The following is an 11,927-nucleotide window of genomic DNA, read 5'->3' on the forward strand; positions in this document are numbered from 1 at the left end:
ATTTAAATTACTGAATTTTTTAAAATCTAGACATATTTATCATTCTCTCTTTTGTTTATTTCCCTTTTCATGCTTAGAAGCTGTTATGAGTCTCTATCACCTTGGACTAATAATTACTATGTATGGAATTACGTTCTTCATTTGTTGTTTTGTACTTTCTCAGAAGATGCTATTTAATTTGTTGTGGTGGGGTCTTCATCGAGTGGATTAATTTTCTTTGATGAGAGATTCATATGTAATTGATTTGGGAGAAACTAATTATCAAGTCATCATTTTCGTTACTAAGAACTAAATTAATTTTATTTGACTCCTGAGAAAAGATTTTAGAAGAGCTTTTAAGTTTTTTAGTGAGAATTTCTTTTTTTTTCTTTTATTCATAATTTTTTTCTTTTTCATGATTTTATGTTTAAATGGAAAGAAGACGTTAATTACGTTTATAATTCAATAATTTTATTTTGTGAATGACTGTTATTTTATCTATTTTCACAATTTTTAAATTTTTTTTTTATTAAATTACCCACCATTATATATATACATCAAATAAATTGACTAATAATAATCAACACTTGATTTAAATGAAAGATAAACTCACCCTATCAAACTCGACTCATTAAATTACAACTTTTTAAAGAGTCTAATTATGAATAAAACAGAATAAATGTTCTTTCTATAGTTGTTAAGAAATCTTATTTGGTAAGGAAATGAAATCAAACTATTGATTAGTAGCCAGATACTTTGCACATATGATGGTTAATGCACTTAACCTTTTTTATTTTAACAAGAAGCAGCAATGCAATAATAAAATTCATTGTTTCTCGACGGAGTAAATTACTAAAATAATAGGTTTGGCGGGTTTTTGTAATTTGGCGGGTTCCAAATCCTAGCTCGACCCGCCTTTTTTAGCGGGTTTAGCTGATCGGCCCGACGGGCTCGACCCGTTTTGCCACCCCTACACAAAAAAGTAGGTAACCTTTTGCCACCCCTACACAAAAGAGTAGGTAACCGAGGCATGCTAGGAGACTTTGGCCTAGATTTATCATTCTTTTGTTTTATCTTGTGATTACTTGTTCAGCCATTAATTTTTTTTTTTTAAATTTTGTCCAAGATTGAGCTTTCTTTTAATGATCAAATTTGGACTTATGTAATTTTTGGTCCAATAGAAAATTAAATTTATTTTCTGCACACTAATACACACATTAAACAAACCATTGGAAGTAAATAATAATTTAAATTATAAGTAATGTAATTAAGTAATGAAAGTAAAATTACATTATTTAGAATAAAAGTATAAAATTGATTTATTTATAAAAAAATTACATTACTTTAAGCGTAAAATTATAAAAAAATTAATTTATTTAGAATGAAAGTAATGAAATTAACTGTAATTTACTTAGATGTGATTAAAAAATAATTGAATATTATGTACACTAAAAAATTGATATTATTAAAGGATAAAATTAAAATTTATTTCAATGCATCATTTTCGTCCCCAACGTTTTTGTCCTATTTAAGTCCTTAACGTTTTAAAATCGTCTCAATTTTGTCCCGTCGCCAATTCTGTTAACGGATTCCTAACGGCAGGACAACATTGAGTCAATTTTGAAACGTTAGAGATTTAAATAGGACGATTGAAATGTTAGGGACAACTTTGGGACGACTTATCCCAAACGTTAGAGACAAAAACGATATTTTACTCTATTAAATATATGTTCTAAAAGAAAATTTTAGCAATCAGATTTTGATATAAATTTTTGCAATCATTCTTAAAAAAAAGATATCTCCATTTAAATTCATCTTTTTAGTGGATGCCTAAATTCTTTGCTTCTTTTGCTTTTTCTCTTTTTCTCTTTTTCCGTAGTTTGTTATGCTCCCCACTAACATATAATTGCATCATTGCATGACCTAAGAGACACAAACTCACTCTCTCCAAATCATTACATATTCAATTGATAAGACTATGATTATAAAATAAAACATTTGCCTTATTTTCAACTTTATTGTACGGTCATCCTAACTTCCAAATTCCAACTGTTCTTCAGCAACTTTGAAACTTGCATAAAGAAATAATTATTTTATATTATGAGAGTGGATTAGATAGTAGATAAATAGCCAATAGTAAAGGAAGATTTAGAAAGGCCATAAATAAGATGGCCAAAAAAAAAATTTATATGTCAACAGTTTCACTATAAATATATGATAGAATGTAATGACATCGTTCGATTCATGTAGTCGACTTCACCTAGTAGGATAAATTTGTATTGTTGTTGCATACATTTTTTATTAGTTTTTTACTGAAGTCAAATTTTAAATATGAATCTCTGTGGTCTAATTTTTAGATCATGACTCCGTCTTGATCAAAGCATATAGTCAAATTAAATATATAATCATAATCATGATCATAAAGTTACGAGAAAATACTCAGTTTGGTCCCTAAAGTTACACTCGAGCCTCAATTTAGTCCTTGACGTTTTAATTGTCTCTATTTAGTCTCTGAACTTTATAAATTTTAATCAACTTAGTCCCTGCGGTGATTTTCGCCACAGAATCATTATCGGAGAGATGATGTGTACAACAGAATGCCACACTGGACGTCTAACGGATATATTACGTGGCATTTGAAACTTTTGCATCAATTTAGTCCCTAGGAACTGTTTAAATCCCTAATCCCCAAATCCATTTGAAGCCCCTTAACTTCTTCGTCGATTCTTACTCCTCTTTTGGGAGACGTTTTTATGAAGTCCATGATAGGTAGCAGCAGTAAATCCGTTGGGAGTTTCAACAATCAACGCTCTAATGGAGGTTGGAGAACCACTCGAAGCAGAGAAGAACTATTTCCAGAGTGGTGTGGGTGTGGGCGTAGACCCGTTCTGAGATGGTCAAGAACAGATGCAAATCCAGGGAGACCCTTTTTTGGATGTCCAAACTACAATGTAAGTGCAAGATTATTCTTAACTTTTTCTAAAGCTTGTAGTATCTGATTCTTTCTCCATCTCCGCTGAATCTGTTTGCAGAGTGTTGGCAAGAGGTGGTGTGGGTTGTTTGTTTGGACTAATAAATTCCATAAAAAAAGGAGAATCAAGAGGCAAAGTAGTACCAAAAAATGAAAATGATGAAGAATGGAGGATGAACTTTGCTTGGAAGATTGGAAGTTTGGAATCTGATGTTAGGGCTTTAAAATTGGGAGGTACTTTGTTGGTTGTAATAAATTTGCTTGTAGTTGCTATGTTATTATGGAAATGGTGAAGATTGGCCTTATGTTTTTTGATAAATAGCCAAATTTTGATGGTTTTGATTCAAATTGCAGGAATATTTTGAAGAAAAATTAATGTATGTTGTTATATGTATTGTTGTATCTGTTTTTATTTTAAGTCTTAATGAATAAAAATTGTACCTATGGTAATATGTGATGGTTTTTAGTGGCTAAGAGAAGGGGGGTTGAATCTTAGCCCCTTTTTCACTTGACAACACTTGCTGGTCTTTTAAACAGCTTCTGGAAACTTTTTGTCTTTTTGTCTCGTAACCAGCCACGAGACTTTTTCTTTTGTCTCATACCCAGCCACGAGACTTTTCTTTTTGTCTCATCAATCAGCACGAGATTTTTTCAGTTTTATCTCCTGTGCAGCAGAAACATAAATGGAGTAGAAGGGAGAGAAAAATACACCCAGATATATCTTGGTTCAGCTGCTAAGTGCAGTGCAGCCTACATCCAGTCTCCATCACAACAATGATGGAATTTCACTATAATCATCTTCGATTACATACACCAATTCTCCCTAGGAACTACCCTTCCTATCCGGGACAAGTCCAGAATCTAAACTCAATCCTAAACTTGACTTGGTTACTGCCAAGCTTTTCACTGCAAAGTGCTAACCCAACTTGCAAGGGGATTCCCACAAAATCATGAAACACAACAAAGATGTACAAAGGACCTCTAAGGACATCTATGGCTTTTTCTTTTAATTTTGCACTCTTTGCCTTTTTCCGCTCTATGACTTTTTCATACAAACCTCACTGTTTGCCTTTTTTTCATGAGACTCAAGACAGACAAAATTAAACAGAAAATTACAAAATAAAAATATTAAAGGAGAATAAATTCTATTAGCTTATGTAGCTCTGAGAATCCTGTGCTTTGCACTCTCACTCTTTCTCCTTGAATCAAATCCTAACTGTTCACCCTTACTTATAGGAAGAAGCCTCCAAGGTTGAAACCAAACAGACCAAGCTAATCTTCTTCTTCTTCAAGTTAGAACCGGTTCGGCCAGAGAGAGAAAAGAGATAACCCATGCAAAACCCAACATGCAATTACCTCTAGTCCTTCCTTGGTCACCAATCTTCATCAATCCGAGCCCTCCATCCTTGCCTTGCTCTCCAAGATGGACTCCTGGCCCTTGATACTTCATGATGATGATAGTTTCATCTGCTCCAATCTCTTCCTCTTCCTTCACGTAGCCACTGTAGCTACCTCCTGTGGTGGTTGAGCAGAATCAAAGACAAGCCATCCCTCCAAGGATCTTCTTTTCTGACTGAAATCTTCTTCAACCATTTTTGGTATGAAGAAGCCAAGATCTCTTCACCAAATCTTACCACAAGTGAATGAGAATCTTAGCCACAGCATACTTTTAGTTTTTCTTTTCTTGACATCATTGTGATGGTCTTGTAGCGTGCATCTCCTTCTTTTCGGTGGCTAGCTTTAGCTTCCATGATTTGCTGTGTAATGACCGAAAAGAGAAGAGAATTGAGAGAGAAGATAGAGTTTGAAAGAAAAGCAATTAAATGAAATAGAACAAATTAATTAAAATGAGTTGCTTTTTACTTCCCTCTATGCTGAGTAGCGTGTAGCATTTTAATGCAATCAATCATGTCAATCACACTTTCTCTCTCATGGTTCCCAATGTAAGTTAAATTCAAATTAATTGAATTTGAGATCCATCACTTAATGAAAGGTGGGATCCGTTGGAAGCAAAACAATTTGCTTTCTTTCTCAATTAGATTCGAACCAAGCATAGGATCACTTAGCAAGGATTATAATTGGGCTTGTAGTAACAAAATTCAATTTGGTCTAATTTCTTTTTGATTTCGGACCAACTTCAACGGTCTAGTAACAAGTATTTAAATTGGGTCTGTATCACAAATTCTTGTCCAAATACCACATCAAATATTTAGCCATAGAATCAATTTAATTTTTTTTGTATCAATGCTGAATGTATTTTCAATATAATTGGGCTTGCAATATTTTTCTTTTATTTTCGGTCCAAACATACCTGCATAGAAAAAATTAATTAATCAACATATATGAATTAATATTTTTGTAATTTATCAAATTAATAATATTTAGTCATCACAAATATTAGCTTAAAGTTTTCCAAACTCATCAATCTCCCCCTTGATGACAAACATTATTAAAATTGAAATGGAAAGAAATTAAAGATTAAAGTATAGAATACTCCCTTTGAATATTTGAATTTCTCCCCCCTTTCTAATTGTCACATGGCTCCCCCTTAATGTATGCTATTTTACCAAGGGAAGCTTTATGCCTGTAACAATTTTTATCAAGCCTAAGGCAACAATGTTATTCACATATTCATTATGGAATGTTGAATGGCTTGATTTATGAGCAGAATTGAATGATAATCAAAACTCATTTGTTATCAATAATTTAATTTTTTGCTCAATCACATAAAAATAATTTTGGTACCAACAAAATTGATGTTTCCTTAAGCAGCTTTTCAAGCCCTTTTGAAAATATTTTTCAATAAGCAAATCAGAGCAAATTAATTTTAGCAAAAATATTTCAAGCATGATCATCTCAAACCATAGCAACTATCAAAACTTCATGTTTACATCACAGTTTAAAGGAACTGCCAAAAATAAATCCAAAACAGCAGACTTTTATCAAGGTAAGACAAATGTATCACAATCACAATAATCCTCATTTTACCAAGATAAGTCAAAATAAATTTCAAACAGCAATCAAGGTGGAACACGTGCATTATCAACATTAAACATATTATCACAACAAGAAATTGAAACTTGAAATAAGGGAGATCATGAATCCTCAAAAGGATTTCATCCCTGTTTTGTTGTTAATTTCAATTTTCCTGCACCATTTCTTCCCCTTTTGGCATCAAGGGCACCTGCAAAAATGACATAGAACACAAAATATGCAAAATATACACAAAATGTTAAAAGTGTATCACCAAGTCATAGGTCCAACAGTATCCAAACAGACAAAATAGAGTATCAAATTGAGCCTAAACATGCCAATATCAAATACTAAAAAATAGATTAATCATCAGATAAATGAAGCTCAGATTCCTCAGCCCCTTCGTCACTAGCAGCTCCCAACTCCTCCTCAAGGCTCTCCAGCATCAGACTTACCCTGTCCTTGCATCTCATCCAAGCCTTCTCATTTTCATAGGCTAGCTTGCATGCCGCCTTATGGGATTGTACCATGAGCTCTGACATGTTCGAAAATTCAGTGAGAATTTCTTTGATAGATTTGGTTGCCTTAGAGGACTCAGGCCGAATTTCATATTCACTATCCGAAGCCACAGATTTCTTCCCTTTGGTTCTTTTAACAGCTCCTCCTCCTTTAATCACATATACCTTGTTTTCTACAGCCTCATTTAGGAGATCAATTTTAAAATATTCAAAAATACTTGTTAAAAATATCCCATAAGGCAGATTCGCCTTTTTGGTGCTTTTAACTGATTCCCACATGTGTCTGATCATAAGGTAACCAAATGATATAGGAGTAGATGTAACAAGAGCAAAAATGATGAGAGAGTCAGAGAATGTTACTCTATTATGGGAGCCACTTTGAGGGGTCAGGATGTGGGTGATGATCCTGTGTAGCAGAGAGTTGGTAGGACCGAGGTCTTTGTAGGTAGGAGTAGTGCCATCCAAGCCGGATAAATTTTCACAGATGTGTTAGAGGACAATCTTATAGGTGACTCCGACCTGGGAGTCCCACTTCTCAGCCATATATGCTCTCGGCCCCTCCTCTTTGTAGCCTAGAGCCGTCCCAATAGTTTCAGTGTCAAGAGTTATGTGAACCCTCTTCACATAAGAGTGGATGGTGCCATCAATCAGTCACATGTTGGCATAGAACTCACGTACCAAACCGGGGTAAACCGATTTTTGGATATGGAGCAATGGTGTCCATTGGAGAAGATAAAACAGAGAAGAAACATTTATCCCTTTGTTGGTGAGTGAGTCGAGATTGACGAGATAGGTGGCACAGAGATGGCGTTTTTCCAGAACCTCCTTATGGAATTCATATGAAGAGCAAGAGATGAACCTGGCAGGATCATAGTGAGAGTGTGGTTTGCTGAATTTGTTCTTGAAATCCAAGGACTCTAGGTTTGCTGGTTCCTTGGTGTTGTGCAGTGCGAACCCTTTTGTTTTCTGGGTACTTCTTCCGGGTGTGGTCTTCTTTGGTGGAGATGGTGGTGGTGATGGAATGGGCGAGGTGTGTGATTCTTCCTCTTCCGCCACAGGAACCTTCTCTTTCTTCTTCCTTGAAGAGGTTTTTGTGGCTATGACTTTCCTTCTCATGGTGTCTGTTTGTTTCGAGGGTGGTGAGGGGAAAGATGAAGATATAGAATGAATATGGATGTGGTGTGAGTTTGATGTGTGGACGATTTTTGAGAGAATAGAATCTTTTCACTTTTTCTAGGGACGGTTTTCTTTTTCATGGTAATGAAAATGGAGAAGTGAAAGATGGGGGGTTGAATAGAAACCGAATTGAGTGAGGGAGGAGGGAGGTTAGGAAAGCATTAAATGTGGAGTGGAGAGAGAATTGGAGGGAGTTTAATGACCATTAAGGAGCGGTTAATACCCAAGGAAGTTTATCTTTTATTTGAAATAAACTAAAAAGTGGTTTCCTAGAATCAAGGGATTAGATGAAGAAAAAGATTTGATTTGACAACATCCTCTTCCAACAAGATTTGATGAGACAACAAAAGGAGATTGTGATTTACACAAAGAGAAACTAACAAAACGGTCAGAGTGGGGTCAAGGAAATTTAGTGGGGCCCATAAGAATTAATTTCGGCGCAGTCTCCCCCTTGATCACAGCCCTTCCAACACACTCTGATTTTTATCTCCTCCTTTCCTACGAGACAAAATTGAGCAGAATCAAAATTTCACAAGTTGTCAATAGAACTTAAATCAATCATTCCCAAACTTTTTCTCAAGGTGCAGAATCTATCTTCACAGAGAGATTTTGTAAAAATTCAGCAAGTTGGTCTTCAGATTTCACAAATTGAATATCAATAGTACCCTTTTGCACATGTTCTCTAATGAAATGATATTTAATTTCAATGTGCTTGGTTCTTGAGTGCAGAACCCAATTTTTTGAAATATTTATAGCACTCATATTATCACAAAACAAGGGTATACTATTGATATTTAATTTGTAATCTTCCAACTGCGTTTTTAACCAAATTAATTGTGAACAACATGCAGATGCAGAAATGTATTCAGCTTCAGCTGTGGACAGAGCCACTGTGGCTTGTTTTTTGCTTGACCACATGTTGAGTGATCTTCCAAGGAAGCAACATATGCCGGAGGTGCTCCTTCTATCCACCCTATCTCCCGCATAATCTGCATCACAAAATCCTACTGCACAAAAGTCATCAGATTTAGGATACCATAAGCCATAATCACAAGTTTCCTTAATGTATCTAATGATGCGCTTAACGGCTGAAAGATGAGATTCTTTTGGGTGAGATTGAAATCTTGAGCATACACCCATACTTTGAACAATATCCGATCTAGAGGAGGTAAGGTACATGAGTGATCCTATCATTCCTCTATACCTTGTTTCATCCACATCTTTGCCATCATCATCCTTTTCAAGTTTTGTGTTAGGATGCATTGGAGTTCCCATTGGTTTGGAACTTTCTAGGCCAAACTTTTTGATAAGTTTTTTTGCATACTTTCCTTGGTGAATAAAGGTACCACTAGGAGTTTGCTTAATTTGGAGGCTAAGAAAGAAAGTTAACTCTCTCATTAAACTCATCTCAAACTCACTAGTCACGAGTTTTCCAAACTCTTCACACAAGGATACATTGGCCGATCCAAACACAATGTCATCAACATAAACTTGAACTAGGAGAATGTCATCATTAGATGCTTTAATAAATAAAGTAGTGTCGGTGGTACCCCTTTGAAATTGATTTTCCAACAAGAAGGCACTAAGCCTTTCATACCAAGCTCTTGGAGCTTGTCTAAGACCATAAAGAGCCTTAGATAGTTTGAAAATATGATTTGGAAATTCTTTATCTTCAAAACCGGGGGATTGTGCCACATACACTTCTCTATCAATAAAGCCATTAAGGAAAGCACATTTAACATTCATTTGAAATATTTTGAAACCCTTATGGGCAGCATAGGCAAAAAGCAACTTAATTTCTTCCATTCTAGCTACCGGAGCACAAGACTCATCAAAATCTATACCCTCTTCTTGATCGTAACCTTGGGCCACTAATCTAGCCTTGTTACGAACAACTTGTCCATCCTTACCAAGTTTATTTTTAAAGACCCACTTAGTACTCGTCACTTTCTTACCATCCGGATGAGGTACTAGTGTCCAAACATCATTCTTGTCGAATTGAACAAGCTCTTCTTGCATTGCTTTGACCCATGATGGATCTTCAAGAGCTTGTTTTACATTGTTGGGCTCCATTTATGACAAGAAGGCAAAATTGCTTGGTTCGGATTGTCTTTTGATTGAGGATCTTGTTGATACACCTTGAGAGGGATCACCAATGATAAAGTCATGAGGATAACCCCTCATGGACTTCCATTCTCTAGGCTTCCGGATTGGTGTTGAGCTTTGATGAACTTCTGTGGATCTCACTGTTTCAGTTTCTCTTGCTGGCTCAGGAGACAAAATGGAAATGTCTCCTCCAATCTGACGAGACAAAACTGGACTAGCAGATTCTTCATTTTGAGCAAACTTGGAATTTTCTTTACTTGTTCCAGCTTCTTCACAATCTGAATCATTATCTATCACAGTACTGAGAATTAAATTAGAATCACAAAAAGTAACATGTATGGATTCCTCTATGATCCTATGTTCTTTGAGATAAATCCTATAGGCCTTGCTAGTGATGGAGTATCCAACAAACATCCCTTCATAGGATTTTGGATCAAATTTGCCAAGGTTTTCTTTATTGTTAAGTACAAAGCATTTGCATCCAAAAACATGAAAATACTTAAGATTTGGAGGGGTTCCTTTCCATAGCTCATAGGGGGTTTTCTTCAATCCTTTTCTAATAATTGTCCTATTCAAAATGTAACAAGCTGTATTTACAGCTTCAGCCCATAAAAATTTAGGAATCTCATTCTCACAAAGCATGACCCTAGTCATCTCTTGAAGGCTTCTATTCCTTCTCTCAACCACCCCATTTTGTTGAGGGGTTCTAGGGCAAGAAAAGTTATGAGTAATTCCAAAGTCATCACAGAATTTTTCAAAGTCTTGGTTTTCAAATTCTCTTCCGTGATCACTTCTCAAATGGGCAATTTTTAAATCTTTTTCATTTTGAATTTTCTCGCAAAGGGTTGAAAAAGCATGACAAGCATCATTTTTATGAGCAAGAAAAAGTACCCAACCAAATCTAGAGTAATCATCTACCACCACAAGACCATAGTATTTACCTCCTAAAATTTGAGTTCTTGTTGGACCAAAAAGATCAATGTGTAACATTTCTAATGACCTTTTGGTTGAGATTCCATCTTTTGGTTTAAAAGAAGATTTTACTTGTTTGCCCAATTGGCAAGCATCACAAGTAAGATCCTTATCAAATTTGATATTTGGAATTCCTCTAACCAAATTTTTCTTAACTAGTGATGAGCAGATAATTTATACGCTTTTTGGCATTATTTTTACATAGTTTTTAGTATGATTTAGTTAGTTTTTAGTATATTTTAATTAGTTTTTAATAAAAAATCACATTTCTGGACTTTACTATGAGTTTGTGTGTTTTTCTGTGATTTCAGGTATTTTCTGGCTGAAATTGAGGGACTTGAGCAAAAATCAGATTCAGAGGCTGAAGAAGGACTGCAGATGCTGCTGGATTCTGACCTCCCTGCACTCAAAGTGGATTTTCTGGAGCTACAGAACTCCAAATGGCGCGCTCTCAATTGCGTTGGAAAGTATACATCCAGGGATTTCCATCAATATATAATAGTCCATACTTTTCCCGAGTTTAGACGACGCAAATTGGCATTCAACGCCAGTTCCATGTTGCATTCTGGAGTTAAACGCCAGAAACAGGTTGCAAAGTGGAGTTAAACGCCAGAAACAGGTTACAAACTGGCGTTTAACTCCAAGAGAAGCCTCTACACGTGTAAAGCTCAATGCTCAGCCCAAGCACACACTAAGTGGGCCCCAAAAGTGGATTTCTGCATCATTTACTCATTTCTGTAAACCCTAGTAACTAGTCTGATATAAATAGGACCTTTTACTATTGTATTAGACAATCTTTGATCAATTTTATGCTATCTTAGACCTTTATGGGGGCTGGCCACTCAGCCATGCCTGGACCTTGTTCTTATGTATTTTCAACGGTAGAGTTTCTACACACCATAGATTAAGATGTGGAGCTCTGCTGTTCCTCATGAATTAATACAAAGTACTATTATTTTTCTATTCAATTCAAGCTTCTTCCGATTCTAAGATATTCATTCGCACTTCAATATGAATGTGATGATCGTGACAGTCATCATCATTCCCAACCTATGAACGCATGCCTGACAACCACTTCCGTTTTACCTTAGATTGAATGAATATCTCTGGGATTCCTTAATCAGAGTCTTCGTGGCATAAGTTAGAATCCATGGACAGCCATTCTTGAGATCCGAAAAGTCTAAACCTTGTTTGTGGTATTCCGAGTAGGATCTGGGAAGGGATGGCTGTGA

This window comes from Arachis ipaensis, chromosome B02 (genome assembly GCF_000816755.2).
Source record: "Arachis ipaensis cultivar K30076 chromosome B02, Araip1.1, whole genome shotgun sequence".
Taxonomy (NCBI): Eukaryota; Viridiplantae; Streptophyta; class Magnoliopsida; order Fabales; family Fabaceae; genus Arachis; species Arachis ipaensis.